Source organism: Megachile rotundata, chromosome 3 (genome assembly GCF_050947335.1).
Source record: "Megachile rotundata isolate GNS110a chromosome 3, iyMegRotu1, whole genome shotgun sequence".
Taxonomy (NCBI): Eukaryota; Metazoa; Arthropoda; class Insecta; order Hymenoptera; family Megachilidae; genus Megachile; species Megachile rotundata.
In genome coordinates, this window is record NC_134985.1 from 16,540,061 (window position 1) to 16,557,783 (window position 17,723).

Below are 17,723 nucleotides of genomic sequence, written 5' to 3' on the forward strand. Positions count from 1 at the left end.
ACAGGTTTTAAAATCTTTATAGTAATATCGCGCAGTTACAAATATGTCGAACTCCTGTCGATTCGATTCCGAAAATAAATTGTTAGATTCTACTACCTGTCGGTTTTTAATCGGTATAAATATGAATGTGCGTGCGGATTAATGTGACAGAGTTAGCGTGGATATATTTCCATATTAGTATTTTTGGTTGTGGGGAATGTAGAGAGTGGAGGGAATTTTGAGGTTGGGGGTTTGGAAATTTGGGGGGTGGGAATTTGGGGATTTAGGAAATTGGGGAAGTGAGAATTTGGGGATTTGGGGAATTTGGAATTTTGAAATTTTGGAGGTGGAAATTTGGGGATTTAGGGAATTGGAAAATGGAGAATTTGGGGCTTTAGGGAATTTGGAAGATTGAGAATTTGGAAATTTAGCAAATTGGGAAATTGAGAATTTGGAAATTTAGCAAATTGGGAAATTGAGAATTTGGAAATTTAGCAAATTGGGAAATTGAGAATTTGGGGGTTTAGCAAATTGGGAAAGTAAGAATTTGGAGATTTCAGAATTTGAGGATTTAAGAATTTGGAAAATTGCAAATTTGAAAATTTGAAACCCTAAAAATAAAATTCAAACACTTAGAATTTTTAAACTAAAAAATTGATAATCTATAAAAACAATTCAATACAGAGTATTGAATTTAGGAACCTCCCGTTACATGGTCAATTTCACAAGCAACTCTCCTAACCCAATGCTTTGCAAAAGTAATTACAAAGTATCATTTTAAAATATTTATATTGCAGAAGTACCACAAACGATGAGAATCGGGTATTGCTTCTGAAAATTGCAGAAGTGCATGGAGAGTCAAAATAGGTCGTTAAATGGCGATCGTTGATTCGAGACAACCCCGAATCCCAACAGCAAGTACCATTTTCCAGATCCGATTAGCAAAGAACAGCTCTTCTAAATGTAAATACCCGGCGTTAAATCTGTATAGAAAGCAGTGAACGTCGTTCGTTTGTCCATCGATCGATTCCCTGGAGAACGGGTTGCCACAGAGTTGCTTCTAGAAAGATAACAAGTCGATTTCGACTGAAATATGAACGCCGGACGCAATCAGATCATAAACGTAGAATTCATAATCTTTCAAATTTTTCAGTTTTTTATTTTTGCAAATTTTCAAGTTTATTATTTTTTTCATTATAAATTTTTTCATTTGCAATTTTGTAATATTATTTTATTTTTATTTTTTCATCTGCAATTTTGTAATATTATTTTATTTTTATTTTTTCATTTGCAATTTTGAAATATTATTTTATTTTTATTTTTTCATTTGAAATATTGTAATTTTCTTATTTATATATTTTTCCATTTGCAATATTTCAATTTTCTTACTTTTAAATTTTTTCATTTTTCATTTAGAAATTTCTCCATTTTTAATTTTGTAATTTTTTATTTATAAATTTTTCCATTTTTAATTTTGTAATTTTCTTGTTTATAAATTTTTCCATTTCTAATTTTGTAATTTTTTATTTATAAATTTCTTCATTTTTAGTTTTGTAATTTTTTATTTATAAATTTCTCCACATCTATTTTTGTAATTCTCCTATTCCTAAATTTCTTCGTTTCTAATTTTGTAATTTTCCTATTCCTAAACTTCCCCATTTCTAATTTTCAAATTTCCCACCCTTCCCAATTCCACCCTTATAAAAGTATATTTCTACAATCCACAGTACCAGTGCCAACATATTCACTCTTTGCGATTCGGTTACGTTCACCTTTCGTTCGGATTAGAATTTCTAACCGGGTATATCTGTTACTAGATCTGAAAAATACGAAGCCCGCAATTTGATCCTTCTGACGTTTCCTGTCAGAGAAATCCAGCCAGGAATAGTATATTATTTTCAACCGGAGGGTTAGTAACGAGATACGTGAATATCCCTGTTGCTTTGATCTTACACTAAACATTTTCCCATTGTTGATTTAACACGAGGCTGACACATTATATACTCTACAATATCTAACGAGATTTGTGGTTTAATTGCGTTAATGGATCAGGTTTCATGAGCCTCTTTAAGGATGAATACTGGTATTGTTACTCTGGCTAACTAATTTGGAAATTTAATCTGCCTCGCAAATATGCTGATCGATTTCTATAGAATTCGGGAACGTATCAATCATTCTTAGTTGAAGTAGGTTACGTTACATTGTTACATTGTATGGTTAGGTCTGTTGTATTATATGGTTATTTTGTCTCGAGTATTTTGGTTGATGTAAACAGTCAAGGCTCTATAGAAAAATTATTAAAAATTATTTTAATATTAAGATGAAATATTGCTAACGATAATTTATGTTTAATATTATACTTTACATTTTTTTTATAATAAATTGTAATATTTTCTAACATAAAAGTTTAAGGAGATAGTTTAATTAATGCATGCAGAAGTAACACTAGATTCTATATACAATGTTTTGAAATCAAGATGGCGGACGCTGCAGATGAACACAAAATGGCGTCCGCAAAATTCATACTCGATGAATTATTAATTTGAAAGTACTCTTTTAAATGTCACTTTCTAACGTAAAATATTAAGCAGATAGTTTAATTAATATCTATTTAAGTATATTGGAATAAATCGACACTAAGTACGTAATGTTCTGTAGGCAACAAAATGGTGGACCGTATAGACGAACACAAAATGGCGTACGCAATGTTCATATTCTTAGATGAATCTTAATTTCATAGTATTCTTTTAAATGTTACTTTAAAATATGAAGAATTAAACAGATAGTTTTATTGATATCTAATTTTGTATATTGGATTGAAGCGGCACTAAGTATATAATGTTTTTTGAACAACAAAATGGCGTATGCAATGTTCATATTCTTAGATGAATCTTAATTTTATAGTATTCTTTTAAATATTATTGTCTAATATGAACAATTAAGCAGCTAGTTTAATTAATATTCAATTAAGTATGTTGGTTTAACGCGACACAAAGTACATAATATTCTTTGAACAACAAAATGGCGTACGCTATGTTCATATTCTTAGATGAATCTTAATTTCATAGTATTCTTTTAAATGTTACTTTAAAATATGAAGAATTAAACAGATAGTTTAATTAATATTCAATTAAGTATGTTGGTTTAAAGCGACACAAAGTACATAATGTTTTTTGAACAACGAAATGGTGGACCGTATAGACAAACACAAAATGGCGTATGCAATGTTCATATTCTTCAAAGACTCTTAATTTTACAGTATTCTTTTAAATGTCACGTTAAAATATGAACAATTAAACAGACAGTTTAATTAATATCTCATTATATATGTTGTATGTAAAGCATGTAATATTTTATAATCAATAAAATGGACGGTATAAAGTAGTTCACTCTTCGGAATTATTAATTCTTTCACGCAGTAGAGTTTATCGCATTTTCGATTGAATAAGGTAGCCAGTTCCTTTTCATGTTCTTTGAATTTTGAGCATTTCCACGCTCGTATATTTGAGTAGCTATGAAATCGTCGAGGGAGTCCCGCAAACTGATACGGTGCCTGTCGAAAGTCGATTTTCACCAAGATTTTTCGCACGCGTCGAACGATCCTCGCGTGTTGCAGGCGTCTCGGCAGATATATTAAATGGATTCGTGCCGTTTCCATGAAATCCGACGATGTGATTCTCGCGTCTACGACACGACTCGAGGAGATGGCGAGAGAATTTCGTGCCGTTTCATCCGTATAAGGATTGTGTATCGTGTTCGACCATCGATGACAAAGCTGCTCTCCTATCTCAATCGGGGGAAAACGATTTTTATTTGAGAACATGACTCCGCCGTGAAAATGCTGAATCGACGCCATTATTGTCCCTCTAACGATCGTTTCAATTAATCCTTTAAACTACTTCTGGCATCTTTAGGAAATTATTAACAGCAGAGTTTTATATATGGGTAAAACGAGTGTGGATAAAATGTATTTTTGCGAAAATTATACTTCATGAAACTTTAGAAGAATTTCTACAAGAGACTTCAACAAATGCACCTACTTTATAAAAATATTTAAAGCTTGAATAAAATGAAATATTTTTTCAGAATATTCAAATGTACCCAACTTAGTAAATCATTTATCAAAATTTTAAAACGTACTTTAATAAAATATACGCATTGTTTTAGTAGCAAATATTTCTTTCAACGAACAAAGAAATTAGACTTGCTTAATAAGGGTGTCATCTTTAATGATGGACGATATGTGAATGAGTATATAAAATGGTTGATTACAGAGCTGTTATCAGAAGTTCTCAATTGCACAAATAAGCATCAAAGACTTGACCCATACGAGACTCGATATCGATAACACCGGGTTCACCAGACACGGTTGTCCACGAGTCCGAGGTCAGGGGATCCAATATCGAGCCACTCGGGTCGTGGAAACCAATACCGACGCATCCAGGGTCATGGGATCCAATAACGACTGCTCCCGTTCGAAAATAGATTCCAACAACTTCGGGATCGTCGAATCGACTACGGAAATCAAGTTTTACAACTCCTGGATCGCTGAATAACTAAACACTTGTATCCCTCTGTACAATATTTTGTAACAACTTTCCATAGAATAAACGAACCTCGAATTTTTATTTATATTATATTTTTCTGTTTATTTAATAAGGATGATCAGACTATGATGCATGAGATGTATGATGAGATATACATTAGACGAGATTTATGATATATTAAATATACGAGATGCATGTGTAATGTGTATGGGTGTGATGTGCATAGGTGCATATATGTAATGATATAGACATAATGGATGATGCTATGTGGACAATCTTTTTAGTCATGAAACTTCATTGATACGTTAGATCTACGATGCACTATATGTATAATACACCAGATTCACGATATGAGATGCAGTACACGATATACCACATACGATACACATACGATATCATGTATGTATGATACATTGGTACGATGTAGGTACATCGTTTTGGTCGTGAGACAATTTTGTGGACCAGAGTACAAATTACACCGGTTTTGAGTTCTTTTGTACTATGAAGAAACAAATTGGAAAATACATATGTATGTTCTCCATACACATATGTTCTTCATAAACAGACTCAGTCAAACTTCAGTACAGAAATGTGTACATACAGTATCTATAAATGTGCACATACTAGACAGTATTCAAATGGCATATCTGTACTAGACAGTATACAAACTTTATAGAGTATGCAGAAATTTTGGCACAGTTTACACAAATGGTTAAACGGAGAATCTTACATTTCCGCTACACATGTACATATAATGTGTATCCATGAGTAATGAACGTGTAGGTATCAAGATCAAAAGGGTTGAGAACAGGTCCGATGCACACGAATCAATCGTCCATCGAATTGGCAGCGTACGGATGCAGACTTAATACAGCAAAGGGTGGAGGGTAGACAGCTGTAAGCGGTGCAGGGGGTTGTAAACGCCACGCAAATGGAACGCGCCCCTTAAATCGTTGCGAGCGAAGCGGAGCAGTGCGGTGCGGGACGTTTGCGAGAGGTTATATCGGACGGCTTGGAAACGACCGACCGCGGATGCATTACAACTGCAACTGCGACTGCAACTACGGCAACGTACGGGAATACAAGCCAGCAGGTCGGCGTATACGCGATAGGAATAATTAATACAGCCATAAACAAGCGTCGGGGGACGGGGTAGTGGCGGCGGGCCCGATATCGTCCTACCGACACATAAAATTGATATCCGTGCTAGAAGGAGGGAGAATCGTTCTGAAGGGAACCCATATATCCGGTGACTCGGACGAATCGCTTCTCGTATACGTGCTATTGGTTCAGTAATTGCATGGTCGGCTTCTTTGTTTATTTTGCTTATTCTATCGTTCGTTTAACGCGGTTTGGTGATGACTGTTTTATCATTCATGAACCGTGGCATAGATGCGGATGACAATGAAGTTGGATATTCATTGCCTATTAACTGGACCGTGGATGCTTATGTATTTATGGCACGCGGAAATGTGCGAAATATGCGATGCGGGATAGTGTGACGTTATGTAACCGGGAACATGCGAAATTTCTATATTTTTAATATCTTCGTTACGTGTTGAGTAATAAGCCATGTATGCACATTTTTAACGCACATACGTTGAAGGCTTCCGTGTAAGGACTGTAACTTTAAAAACTTATAATAAATCAGATTCATAGCACATCAAGTAAATATAAGTTAAAAAAGAAGAATGTATCGAAGAAACTTAATAGTTCTGTAATAATACACAGTACATGTCAGTATCGACAGTTTGATTGTACATTGACTTGTACTACTACCACTGACACGGTGGCGTCTGACCATGCACTGGCTAATACTACTTATACCACTAACAGCCTGTTTACGTCTGACCATACATGGCTTATACTACTTGCTGTTATCCGTTCTCAAGTTTCACGAATGATTTGGTAAACATGTATGGTATTTCGGCAACTAGTTTTGTACACCTTATTTAAATATATTAAATAATTTTCAAATCGAATTAAAAATTTTACTTAAATACAAATTTCTATTTAAATTGATGAGTTACAAGATTTATTGATGAACCACAGGATTTATTTATTAAAAGACGTATTTAAATTGATGAATTGAAAGAGGTATTTGAATTCATGTGTCATTCATCTGAAACGATGAATCACAATATTGTAATTAAAATCGATCAATCAAAATGTTGTAATTGAAGATTTAAATGTATTGAAAGTTTTATTTAAATTCGGGAATTGTTTTATTTAAATCGAAATATTTTCTTGGCTCGATTAAGAGGTTAATCAATACAAAGTTTCAGTTGAGGTATATCAACGAAGTGAAAGATTAAATTAACGAATTAATTGTAGTGAAATAAGTGGAAAAGGAGAACATGGTTCAGACTGAAATATTAGGAAAGTAAATCAAGAGATTCGGTAGTGATATATTTTTGTGATTGACTTTTGAAAATGGTAATGTCCCCTATCTTTACACATTCCACTAACGATCCTTTTGTTCCCATTCTAGGTTTAATAGAATGACTTTTCCTTATCCACAGGGAGCTCCTTCCGGCCATAACGGAACAGCTCTCCAGAGAGGACCCAAGAAGGTTACTGGGTCAATAGAATGTTCGGGGTTTTTATCGAGTCAGAGCACGAGATGGAGTCGATTTTTGAGAGGTCAGAATCATGGTAGTTTCAACGATACGTTCACGATTTTATTAGCTACTTGTTTCAGACTAAAATGCCCACGTCGGCAGCTTGATATTTCCTTATTTACAGTAACTCCACTTTTATTCCCGTCCGTATCATGCCTAATAAATTTCCCCTTTTACGATATTACTACGCATTACGATCAAATCAACCGAAGAATGTGTGCACATTCAAAGTGCCTTTCAATTTTCCACTTTACTGATGAACTCTCATCTCTCGTTATTTCGTACATGAAAATTCTTTTGTTACAGTGAAAATTTTCCTTTATTCATAACACACTTACAGCTTTAGTCGTAACTTTAGTACTATTATACGAATTGTTACAATTAGTATAATTAGCAGAATGTTTAATTATAAAGACGCTTAAAATATTTCATACGCAATTTCAATGGGATAATCATAATTTACCAGATATTGATTACTTAATACCATTGAAATTACATATGATTATTTCGGTTCCATTAATAAAGCAGATATTCAGGCGATTACAATTAAATGAGATATCTTCTACACATTATTATGGGCATAGATAGATTTTCATTAATGAGTCTAAATTCGTTAATACGTTTCAGTATTACAAAAAGGGTCCCTTTTATTTCCCTAATATAGAGCTCTCCCAATAATTACTAACAAATTAACATGTCGACTTCTACGAGATTTCTACGCTTAGAACTATAACGCGTTGCATTATTACGCGTTGGATTACCACGCGTAGAATATGCACGCGCTAGATTACTACGCGTTGGATATCCACACGCTGTATTAGTACGCGTTGGATTACTACGCATTGGATTGCTACGCGTAGGATTACCATGCGTTGCATTACCACACGTTGCATTACTACGCGTTGGATTACTACGCGTTGGATATCCACATGCTGGATTACTACGCGTTAGATTACCACGCATTAGATTCCTACGCTTAGAATTACCACGCGTTGCATTATTACGCGTTGAATTACTACGCGTAGAATATGCACGCGCTAGATTACTACGCGTTGGATATCCACAAGCTGTATTAGTACACGTTGGATTACTACGCATTGGATTACTACGCGTAGAATTACCACGCGTTGCATTACCACACGTTGCATTACTACGCGTTGGATTACCACGCGTTGGATATCCACATGCTGGATTACTACGCGTTAGATTACCACGTATTAGATTCCTACGCTTAGAATTACCACGCGTTGCATTATTACGCGTTGAATTATTACGCGTAAAATATGCACGCGCTAGATTACTACACGTTGGATATCCACACGCTGTATTAGTACACGTTGGATTACTACGCATTGGATTACTACGCGTAGAATTACCACGCGTTGCATTACCACACGTTGCATTACTACGCGTTGGATTACCACGCGTTGGATAATTACGCGTTGTCCGAAGCTGTCGCTCTCGCGTCTGCGCATGCGTAATCCTCGCGCTCTGATTAGTCCCCGTTTTTCCTTAATAATTCAAAAACGACGCTTCAAACCCCATTTTTGCAAAGGGAAATCTTATTCAGAATCACGTCAGCTACCCCCCATTTCAGGGACCTACATCAATTATGAGACACCCTGTATAAACCGCCATCTTCTTCCATTCCTCAAAATACGATATCTTGTCAGAAATACCTAGACAATTAATTAGCAAGCCAGTACATTCCCAAAACTTTGAAAGAGATTATAAACGCAACGAAAGGAGACCGTGAATGGTAATAGTAGAAAATGGACGCGTTGCACGGAGTCCCATAAAAATTTTCCCGGAACACGGCAAGCTGTTTAAGAGTTCCGGAGGCGTTGCGTGGCGTGTGGCGTGGTTTAAAGGCAGGGTAAATTGGAATTGCCCCGGGAAGACGGTGTACTGATGGAATTAAAGCCACCGGTGCAACGTCTTCCGCCTGGTTTCATTATCTCGACGAGGTTACGAAGTCGAAGTCTTCGAAGGTAACCCGAGCAGATGGTAGCCGTGGCTCGTCTTAAGGTAAGCCGAAAAACCGGAACACGCTTACGGTGAATGCCCCATTTCCGCTTGCGATGAGAATTGCCACCGTGTAGACGATTACTTTCCGTTGTATGCGACGAGTTTTTAATCTAGGTGTTTTTAATAGCCGCTCAATTTGAGTTCCAGTGATTTGGGGATGTTTCGAGGCAAATTTTGGGAGATTTGAGAATTTTGGGAATTTTGAAATTTGGGGATTTGGGGTTTTGGAAATTTGAAGATTTGGAGATTTCGGAGTTCGGAGATTTGGAAGTTTGGGGATTTGGAGAATTTTTGAAATTTGAGAATTTAGGGATTTGGAAAATTTTGACATCTGGGAATTTGGGGATTTGGAAAATTTTGAGATTTGAGAAATTGGCGATTTGTAGAATGTTGAGATTTGAGAATTGACGGATTTGTAGAAATTTGAAATTCTCAAATTTGGGGATTTGTAAAAGTTACAAGTCTAGGTATTTATAAAATCCCAAAATGCCAAAATCCCGAAATAATCGAACTCCCCAATATCAAAATTATCAGTTCCCAAAATGTACAATACATCAAATTAAATTCGCAAATTACAAAACCCCCAAATTCCCCAAGAGCCTCCAACAAAGTACAATGAACTCCCGAACAATTGACAAAAGACAATTCAATCGAAATACCTGCGGTGATCCAAATACCAATTATTTTGAATTAGGACATTCGATATCGACGGAACGAGAAGACAATAATCCGAGTATTTTCACTGATGGTAGAATTAAAACGAAAATACAGAGCGCAGTAGAAATTACAGAACGAGGTCCTGTTTTCCGACGTTGGCTCCTGTTATTTTGACAGAGAATTTTTCGTGAGCCCCATTCGGATATTTAACGAGGGAAAAGGGGAGAATGATTTTGAAAAAAAAGAGGCATAAAATCGCGGATCTATTGTTTCTGGAACGGCGCAATTTTGAGTTACAGCATAAATGGCGTGCAGACGATCATTGAATTTTATGGAACATAAAGCTGTATTTATGTTCCACTTTCGAAGTCGCAAAACAAGCATCACGTAGTCGAACAATGCATACAAGCACAATACAAAACTGCTGTTTTATAATGAGCTAGATTACCAGATAAATTACAGCCAATTAAATATACGCATTTTATACTGTAATTGCATCGTTACACGCGAGAAAGGTCTCCATGTCCAAAGTCATTTTTCTGAAAGCCATGTTTAAAGTGCGATGGTTGATATTTACTACACTTTTCTAATTTCGTTATTACGGTTATGAGCTTGATTGACGCTTATGTGGATTTATTACATTATTTTCAGTTATGGATTTCTTAATTTTTTTCAATTCTCAATTTTTCAATTTTTCAATTTTTTAAATTCTCAATTTTTCATTTTTTTAAATTCTCAATTTTGCAATTTCTCAATTTTTCAAATTCTCAATTTTTCAATTTTCCAAATTCTCAATTTTCCAATTTTTCAATTTTTCAAATTCTCAATTCTTCAATTTTCTAATTTTTCAATTTTTCAATTTTCCAAATTCTCAATTTTCCAATTTTTCAATTTTTCAATTTCTCAAATTCTCAATTCTTCAATTTTTCAATTTTTCACCTTTTTAAATTTTCTAACTTTTCAAGTTTTCACTTTTTCAAATTTTCAATTTCTTTAAGTTTTCAACTTTTCAATTTTGTAATTTTGCAAGTTCTCAATTTTTCAACTTTTCAAGTTCTCAAGTTTTCAACTTGCCAATTTTTCAACTTTTCAAGTTTTCAAGTTTTCAACTTTTCAATTTTTCAACATTCCCAATTTAATTCATCTTCAGCCTTTCAAATTCCCCATAATTTCCACAAATCCTTAAAAATGAACACCTGGGAAATCTTCCCCTCCAATCACCATATTTCCCGTAGAACAGCTGTATACAAGCTAATCACTGTTTAACAGCTCGAATGAAATCCCTTAACTCCCCCGAAAAAGCTCGTTTAATTTCATTCGAAGAAAACACCATCTGCTTCATCCTGTAAACGTTCATTAACGAGGATGCTCATTAGACTGTTGCTGGAACCGCGAAGAAAATATTCCAGCAGTATTATCGTCCTGGAGATCTACCGTTGAGAGTTTCGCGTCTAATCCTCTTGCGGCCGAATCTTTCGCCCCCAAAATCCGCCCCGCGACTGGTCTAATTCGAATCTTTCCCTTATCAACAGGTCTCGAACGTCGAAAAAGCCCATAATCACGCCGTGAATCGTTGGCGAATAACCGTGAAATTCACCGAACGAGTCTCGTTTGAACAATCCCGATTCGGCGGGAAACCACGATGCAGAATCACCGTTTGTAACTGTTCGTTTACGTTGAAATGGATTTCGAACGGGGCGAGATATTTCGAAAATGGAGCGAAAGGCAGAGAGCGAAATAAAAAAAAACGCGACGAGATTCCCTTTCCTTTCGTAGCCTCCGGGATGCAGCTCTCGTCTGGATGAAATCGCTCACCGATCGAGCCTGTGCTCCGAAGCAGGGAAAGAGAAAAAATCGAGCAGACGTCGGAAAATGCTGCGAAATAAACGGAGCGAGAGGAACACCGGGGAAAAACAGAGAGGGAACAAGTGTGGCCGTGGAAAATTGTTTCCAGGCCGCGCGGTAATCTGCTAATAGGGTGTTCACGTTCGGCCCGATAATCCGTAATCCATCGATACGTGATTCGATCGTGTATTGGTGCACGTCGCCACCTCTTTGCGTCGAATTATACACGATACCTGCTCCTGTTTCACGATATAATATACGCTGCCGTGTACTTGCCTGTACGGACTGTTCTACAACCCCGAATCAATGGTACAGCTCGAAATTAGCAGATTGCGTTATACAGGTCTACATGGACTGGTTAGAATCGGACAGGTGGTAATTCTATTCATTAAAAAATTATTTAACTCGTAATTTGTAAATCTATCAATTTTTATATTTGCACTTGATAGAATTTAAAAATGATCATTTTATACTTTGGTAGTTGTGGGAATTTTCAAAATTTAGTAACTTGATTTTCTTCTTGGAAAATGAAACTTCTTGCTTGAAGTACAACTATTCTCTTTTTGCTACAAGTCTTTGCTAGAACTAGTCTCTTGTTCAGAGTCTTTGTTGGAATCATAATTTTCTTCTTGCTAGGTCCCTGTTAGAAGTACTATTTTCTTCTTGCCACCATTATTAGACAACTATTTTCTTTTTGCCAGAAGCCCTTATTAGAACCATAATCATTTACATTTTGTTAAAAGTCCTTGCCAGTACTACGAGCTACAACTACCTCTTCCTATAACTTCTTTTTAACCTTCCACTACTTCCACCACTAATCAGAAAAGAATTATAATAAACAGCACGTGACGACCGCAATAGTACTCGTATCGCAAATGTCGTTGAAATCAGTGTAAAAAATCGACAATCCCTCCGGAATGAATATGTTAATTGGCTTTGGAATTGGCTGTCCCTATCGGTGATTGATTAAAATTCGATACGTGCTGCCAGCACCCAGGACGATCGCCCGAGGGGTGATACAGCGTGAACGGAAGGGTGCGGGACGATGACTGGGGCGGACGGGGATCGTGGAAGTTACTTTGTGGATAAACGAGATTGAAATTTCGATGGAAATTACCCTCGGTATCTGTGAGCTTAAGCGCGAGCGGTCGCAAAGTCAAATACAAGTCGGGTACTCGTCATCTTCAGCTAAACTCGTGTTTTTGGCATTCTTCGTATAGTCAACAGCAAATCTGTCTTACGAGATTATACACTCGTACACTTTTGGAAATTTGGGAGTTTTACGGTGGTTTAAGAACTTGGGGTGTGAGTTTGAAGGAATAGGAATATGGGAATTTAGAGAATCAGTTTTTTAAAAATTTGAAAACTTGAGAATTCAGATCCAATTCATTTCTCCAATTCAATTAAGATCTTATTCATTTCCCGAGTTTGAGAAATTAAGAATATACGAACTTAAAGACTTGATCCACCAGAAAAATGAAGATCGAGGATCCATCATAACAGCACTAGGAATTTGAGAAAATATTAAGCAACTACCCACAAAGAAATTTACAGATTTGATTACTAATTTTATCGTCACCCTCCTGTCAAACCTACTAGAAATAAATTATAACCGCAAAGTTCTGAAGGAGGGTGCTATTTCAGAAAATCGGTATCTTCCAAGTGGAGGATTAGAAACATGAAAATGAACGAGGAGCAGTTATTTATAAATTCAAATTTTGTGCGCGATATATTTCGCGCAGAACTATCCACGCGAGCGAGCTTCCGGCTAAACACGCCTATAACGCGGTAATTCTGGTGCATCGGAATTTATCGTGCGTGCTGCTGAGATTCCAGCAAAAGGAGGACACTACACGCGAGAAACAAGACACGGTTGTTCCCTGATGATAACGTTCCCAGGGGTGTGTCGCGATAAATCCGCGGATGAAAGTCAACACGTAACGGTATTCTCCGCAAGACAGGATGAACGTACATTTATGTTTTCCCGTGCTTGAAATAAAACCGTCGTGTCGGCTTACGAGCCTTTGATGAGATGCTTTTTCGCTTCACAAAAGATTTAATAACACTCGAACTTGCGTTTCCACCATTCATCGTCTCAAAAGTCTCTGCTTGGTGTTGTTTGAATTTTTTCTGAGAGAAATCTGAGAATTCTGAGGGAAACCTTTTTTGGGGATGGTACCCAAGGAGAGGAAAATAGTTTTCAATTACAGTAACTTGGCGACAATTCGTCCAAAGTGTTTTCTACAGATTATTTAATTTCTCCTCGCTTGTTCTATAACGAACACCGATAGAAAGACGTCGCAGACGAGGGGTTGGTCCAACAGTTCCCGTTGGCGTCGATACATCGACGGTAATGAAACACGTCCACCGTTGGCAATTGTCCCAGTCTAACCACAACGAGCAGCCTAACACGAAAGAAAGGGACGATATCTAACCCGTTCCATCGCATACCCTACCACTTTCATTAGAATCTACTATGTGTCCTATAATTTTACGACCAAACTTTAGCACTATATTCTGGACAAAAATATATATTTATATATATTCTCTATGTACTCTTGGTAAATTATGTCATATTAACATGTTGATCATGGTAAAAGCTGAAACTTGCTGTCTGACACATTATTTTATTTTTTTTTTTAAATAAAGAATCTTTAGATATCTTTTGAATGTTGCAAACCTTCAAATTTTCCTTGGGTTTCTTAATTGTAATTTAAGTTACAATTGATTAATTTAACTGGATTTAGAGCACAGGTCACATGTGGTCAACACAAGGTTTTAAATACTTAATTAAAAAATTGTAACGAAACTGCAAAGCTTTGAAGTTTCGAAAGTACAAAATGACTTTGGACTGCCTTCTTCGATGCCACATGCAGTGTGTCCCAGTTTTGTAGCTGAAACTTTACATTGTTCTATAAATAAAAATGGTAAAGTCATGTTGCAAAGTCGTGTTACAGTCTCTGAAATGTTCTATTGAAAAAGTACGAAGCATGAACGAGTTGATGATGAACGACTTTGCTACTTCATATGAATAATTGTCGACTTATGTTCTTTGAACAACTTTTGACGCATTCAAGAGTATATGTTCACATAAACATTTTTGTCATTTTTGTTTGTAGAGTATGGTTGTAAAGATATGTGTGCAATATGAACACCCTGTATGTGACTCAAAAGATGAAACAGTTTATTGTCTACTTTTATTACAATTTTTTAACAAAGTGTTCAAATAACATATCATATTATATTCTTATAGTATAATCAAAATTTTACGTTCTTACATTATAAAAAAATTTAATATTAAAAAATGAAGAACACTGTATATACAAAATGGCTTCTAAATATAAATAATTTGGTATAGTATAAACCATTTGTTTTATTGTCCTAGTACAAACTATTGTAGATTTAATACTTCATGATTTAATAAGACACTTTTGTCGATATCATCTTGAAATCGATTTACAGAACACCCAGTATACTCCCGACGTTTTTACCCGAATTCAAATGCGAATTTCGACTTAATTTCGCCACGACCCACTCGACCGTGCTCGTAATGCGTTTTCGTGACTGGGTTCATGGTGCTCGTGCACGAACGGGAAAATTGAAAGGGAAATATCGTAAGAGACTTAAAGGCGAGGCGAAATGTGGGTCAAGACACGTGTTACACGAACAATTCCACTTCGGAGGATATTTAAACGAAGAATTCAGGACTTTCGGATTAGGTGGTATTATGTGCGCGAGTCGACCATTTTTAGAGTAATAAGATTTTGATTTTGATCTCAGATTATATTTACTGTTTACTGCACTGTTGGTAATAATTTTGTTTATCACGCGGTTGAGGTATAAGAAAATTGGGGTAATGAAAATTACGGGGAGAATGAAGATAAATCAGGGGAAGTAGCGTATGATATGCACATGATGTGAGTGCACATATAACTACAATTACGTATGATAATATATGTAATACAACATATGTGATATAACTCACTTTAAGAGTCTTGTTAATCAATAATAATAATTGTAGTTTAAAATACTGGCAGATTTTTCAAAATGTAAAAATGGACATATAAGATCTACATATGATTCACATATGGTGTAATATGTTACATATGAGACAACTGATTTTCAGAATCTTGTTAACCAATAATAGTAACTGAAGTTTCGAATGTTAGGAGAGTTTTGAAAATTTAAAAATGAACATATAAGACACACATATGATCCACATATGATGTAATATGTTACATATGAGACAACAGATTTTTAGAATCTTGTTAATCAATAATAGTAACTGAAGTTTTAAATGTTGGGAAAGTTTTGAAAATAAAAAATACACATATAAGATATACATATGATCCACATATGATGTAGTATGTTACATATGATGCAATTGACCTTAAAAGTTCCATTAACCAATAGTAATATTGAAGTTTTAAATACAGTGAGAGTTTACAAAGCACAAAAATGAAGATATAAGATAACACATGATCTACATATGTGTGACAGTACATATGTTACAATTAATTTTACAATTTCCAGTGTAAGGTGGAGTTACTGTAAGTGCTTAAAATATTGTGACAGCTATCAAAGTACAAAAGTAATCCCTAAACAGATTTCTCTTATTTCCCCATCTGTATAAAAACATTTTTATCACATTTCCTCAAAATCCATAAAATAAATCTGATCCTCCAAACGAGAATGTTATCTCAAGTTGCCAATTATTGTAATTGCTCTTACAATTAAGTACAATATTATCTGAATCAACATTTTTCACTCAGTTTAGTAAGTACCAACGACCGCATAAAATTTCACTGGCCTTTAACATCCTCCGTATTTCTTAATTCCCGCGTATTTCTCTTAAAGTATTTCACAAACGACCCCTTATCTACGCTTATCAGAGCCCTTTACGAGCCTTTTCATCTCTCCGTTCGCATCGTTTATAGCCGAGGAAATTGCGTTCGTGGTAAATACGCGTATTTTTATCGAAACAAGCCCTCGTTTCACCCCCGTGTTTCTCCAACGAAAAACATATTTTGGCCAACGTCGATACACGCACGTGCATCACCGGTAAACCATTTCAGAAACGTTACCGAAATATTTTCTTACGTTTCCCTCGATTCCGTAACTTTTCTTTTTCTCTTATTTAATATATTTCACGGGTAAAAGGAAATCGTGACGGCATGGAGATTTCTTCTATGGTCGATCGGAAACGGAAAGAACCGTTTGCAGTCGCGCTCCCTTGTTACCTGTTCCGTTTCCGATTCGGTTTTCGCGCAAAAATAACCGTCGAAACGTTAGGTCGTATATTGGCTGTGCTAGTCTCCTGCAAGGAAAATGGCGGAGAGCTCGTTCATTTTTAGGTCGTGCGATTTTAGGTTCGGAATTTGGGAAATTGTGGAGTCGTATGTTGGAGAATTTGGGGATGTGAAGAGGATTTGGGGATTTGGGAAGGGTGGAATTTGATTTGGGGATTTAGGAATTTGGGGATTTGGGGATTTAGGGATTTGGGGATTTGGGGATTTGGGGATTTGGGGATTTAGGAATTTGGGGATTTGGGGATTTGGGGATTTGAGAATTTGGGGGTGTGAGAATTTGGAGATGTGAGAGTTTAGGGGTGTGAGAATTTAGGGATGTGAGAGTTTGGGGAGTTAGGGATTTGGGGATGTGAGAATTTGGGGGTGTGAGAATTTAGGCATGTGAGAGTTTGAAGGGTTAGGGATTTGGGGATTTGAGAATTTGGGGATGTGAGAATTTAGGGATGTGAGAGTTTGAGGAGTTAGGGCTTTGGGGATTCGAGAATTTGGGGATGTGAGAATTTGGAGGTATGAGAATTTGGGGATGTGAGAATTTGGGGACTTGAGAATTTGGGCAGGTTGGGATTTGATGTAGGGATGTGGGGATGTGAGGATTTGAGAATTTGAGAATTTGAGGATTTGATCACATCCTTATGGATGTGGACATGTAGACATGTGAATATGTGAGAATGTGGAGAAATCTATTAACCTACTAGTTAAAATACTAAACACAATTGAAACAATTCGAAAATTATCAA

General features: G+C 36.0%; 1 protein-coding gene across 7 annotated transcripts in view; it reads right to left on the reverse strand.

The window, feature by feature from the left end:
• The window catches only part of Ddr (discoidin domain-containing receptor 2), a 277,582-nt gene that overhangs the window by 69,580 nt on the left and 190,279 nt on the right, over positions 1–17,723 (reverse strand). The gene's annotated exons all lie outside the window — the stretch shown is intronic.